Source organism: Cloeon dipterum, chromosome 4 (assembly GCF_949628265.1).
Source record: "Cloeon dipterum chromosome 4, ieCloDipt1.1, whole genome shotgun sequence".
NCBI classification, from domain to species: Eukaryota; Metazoa; Arthropoda; class Insecta; order Ephemeroptera; family Baetidae; genus Cloeon; species Cloeon dipterum.
The window spans coordinates 22675851-22679525 of record NC_088789.1 but is presented as its reverse complement, the minus strand read 5'-3'; the positions used below and the strand labels follow the sequence as shown (position 1 = coordinate 22679525).

Sequence of the window (3675 nt, the reverse complement as noted above, 5' to 3'; positions counted from 1 at the left end):
AAGTCGAGTTTTTCCAAAAATTTTAATTTCAGGTGGAAACTTTAATCCCCAAAATCGTCTAGTTTTCACTAATTTGGAGAGCAGGAAAGGTGATTGAAGTGGCAAATTTTAAACTAATTAATTAAGAAAATATAACTACAAATGCATCAAATTTGATCAATAACGCACTGCTCTTGTTTGTTAAAACACTCAGACTCTTTTTAATTTTAAATGCTGAAGAAGCATTATTCAAAACAATGGTCGATAGCATATTTAATTATTTATTTATTAGATTCAAGATGTTCGGAGATCACTCTCAATTGCGAATTTCTGTAATTCCTACTTAGAACTTGCCATTTGTCAATTTTAATAATTATATCAGTTTTGGAAGATATTTCTTTATACTAATTTAGAAAAATGTTTGTATGATATTTCGTACCTTAGATCCAAACAAAAATAAATTACTTAAAAGGGGGAATATAAAATTTGCCTTTTTACTGGTCGTCTAATATTTCGAAAAGAAAAAAAATAAAGTGAAAAACGTTAACAACTACCTTAATCGACTAAGACAAAGTCTAAAACTGACTATTTTGCTAGGAAAATTTCTAAAAAAATTTGCAAATTAAATTTGTCAAAAACCTGTTTTACAATAGTTTTTGTAAATTTGTTTCTCTAAACAAAACTAATTAGAAAAACGTGAAACTTTAAGTTTTATTTAAATTTTGTATTATTAATTAGGAAATATTATATGGTGCGTATTAAATTTTATTTAAAAATTTTCATTAATTTTAAATTTTTACTTCATTTTAAGCCTGTTTTAAGAAAATAAAAGTTAACTAAATTATTATTGATTTTGAATTAATGAATAAATACATTCACCACTTCAATGACATGATAATTAATTTTAATCAAGATTTTAGGGTCGAAGTAGAGGATTTTATTAACTTATCAAAAGAAAATAGCTCCCTTAACAGACACATAATAACACCAACTAGCACGTTATGCCACATACAATATTTTATCAGTCGTTTTCTTTCAATTTCTAAAACGTCTACATGGCTGATGCAAAAAAATTGCTTCTCATTTAGGGGATACTCATTTTGTGATTCCTCCCCCCGGTCGCGTAACGCGTTTACTCCGGCTTTTTAGATACTCAAGTTGGTTGATGTAAAAATAAAAGGAGCAGTTGCCCGCCGCCGCAGAAATTAAGAAAGCAAAAAGAGAGCGTTTTTAATTTAGACGCTTCTTATCAAAGGGGCTACTTATTATAATATTTTTCTTTCCACCGGGCGAATTATTTTCTCCGCCTTTGACTGGCGCGCGTATAATTTGCGTTTTGCGGCCGCAGACCAACACACAGCATCTGATTTATTTTTTCTTCTCTCTGTGTTGGAGTAAGAAGCTGCGCTGCTCAAATTAGTGTGTTTCTGCGGGACGGACGCATTCCCAGGGGTCCTGATAGCGCGCGGAGGTGTACTCTGCTCTCGTCGGCAAATACCCGCGCAAAAAGCCGGAGGAAAGCTGCTGCTGCTGTTGCTGCGAGCATCATCTTTGCTCTGCTTGCACACCGTCTAATTACCTAATTGGCCGCGCGCGCTTTGATTATCAGCCAGCAATTGATCACATTTTGCCGATTGTTTGTTTGCTCTCCTCCCTGCGCGCTTGTTGATTCGCCATAAAAACAAAACTCCCTGAGAGGGTGTGTTTATCTACGGAGTAATGTGTATTACGTACAGTGCTTCTCTTGATATAATTTATCAAAACCATTTTACTTTGATCACTGACGCATGGCACATTTGCAAAAGTGTTACTAATGGAAAGTATTTTTGGTATTAATTTTTGAAATTCACTTGGAATGAAGAGAGTTTTAGGTCTTCAATAATTTGTTACGTTTTATAACTAGATTGGAAAATTTAATTTTAAAACTTGACTTTTAAATTTCTTTTTTAGCAGTTCTGACCTTTTACCAGCGTTAATTTCAATTTAATTGGTCTGGAATGTCACTATTGTTGAATTAATAGCATGGTTTAGCCATTAAACCAAAGGTTTGGTTTAAAATATTTTAATATCAATTTTCAAAAGATGATGAAATTTAATCATAAAACTTATGCACTCAAATGGATCAAATATGAAAATAGTTTGAAATGTTTCAGTATAAAATCTTTTAAAATGTTCAATCAGAAACGAACCAAGGTAAAATTATTTTCTCTGTGCATTTGATCTGGTTTCAACAGTTTTTATTTTTTTTAATTAATGTCGAGAACAGTGTAAATATGCTTGTTACTTTAATATTACTTTAAACACATCGAATTTGGCAACTACAAGAGATAAGAAAAATTTTATTAATTAGAAATTTTTAAAATTTAAATTAAATATTACACAAATAAAAGGAAAATTGACAAAAATAAGTCAAAAAGATGTCAATTAAATATTAAAAAAGACCAGTGCTGAAACACTGGACTTGCTAATTTCACACATTTCTAAAAATAATTTCAGCTTGTACTTGTTGTCCTGTAAATATCCACTAATTTTGTGAACTGTTAAAAAGAATCAAAATAAAAAAATTCAATCCCGGAAATTTTCACTAATTTAGCCGGTCGAATTTTGTTTGATCCAATTTTTACCTTTTTTGAAGGTTTTAAACAAACTCTTTAGACTTGGAATGAAGTGAATAGTCTTGAGAACAGTTCAAAACACTCAAAATTATATTATTTGTTTTTGTTTTACGGTCCTGTGACGATGGAAAGCTAAAAAAGATGTCAGTAAAAATTTGCATCAAATACAAGTACAATTTTTAAACATACAATTTTAGATTCAATTTTTGGTTCTATCATCAAAACCACATGACAATCCGATTAATTTGCGGAATGGGTTTGCATTTGGATGGCGGGAGTGTATCAATTTGAGCAGGTGGTGAGAGGTTAGCGTGAGGCCAGGACGAAACAAGTGGAGATGAGTTGAAAACAAATAAACTGTGCTGTGCTGCTGCAAAGCGAGCGAAAATGATAAACGCGCGCAGAGGGCCTGAATGATCTGCTGTGCACGCGCGCAGGCTGCTCTGCGAAAGCTCGTCTAAACAGCCTTTGATAAAACACAATTAATTACGGGAGCACTCACAGCGGCGTAATCAAATTGACCCTGCCGCCGCCGAGCGCGTGGGTGGCTTGCTGGGTGGGTGGCCGGGTGGGTCGACCCGAGCGCCAATAGCCGCCTCTCATCTCCGCCAGTGCAAATAGGGCATCCATCGGCCGCTCTGTTGATGCTGATGCTGTTGCAGGTGACTTTACTCCGCTCGTCAAAGCGGACGAGCCTCTGGTCATCTCGCCTCTTGAAAAGACGCGCCCGTTAGTGTATTTGTGTAAACTCTCATCCCCGGGTTCACCCTTCTCAAATCGACTCGCTTTTCTGGCTCCTACAACCGAAATAATATCACATATAGAGGGGAAGGAGAGATATATGGAATTATTTTCAATCAAGATAATGAAGATTTCCATTTTGAGACGTAAAATCATAAATAAAATTTGCTAAGAATTTAAAAATGCTGCGATTTGTTAGAGAATAATGTTTATTTTAAAAAATGGTTCATAAATAATGTAAATCAGGTAAACAACAAAAAACCCGCGAGATTATAAGCTAAAAACATCTCCAAATATCATATATCACGATTTAAAATCTGGCTATAGCATACGCCTTATG

The 3675-nt window shown here is 34.0% G+C and overlaps 1 long non-coding RNA gene across 1 annotated transcript; it reads right to left on the bottom strand.

The window, feature by feature from the left end:
• Positions 1-2932: 2932 nt before the first annotated feature.
• LOC135944399 (uncharacterized) lies at positions 2933-3163 on the bottom strand. The gene is made up of 2 exons (XR_010575327.1): positions 3097-3163; positions 2933-3051 (listed from the first exon to the last, which is right to left on the bottom strand). It is a non-coding gene; the product is annotated as an uncharacterized LOC135944399 (long non-coding RNA).
• Positions 3164-3675: the final 512 nt, after the last annotated feature.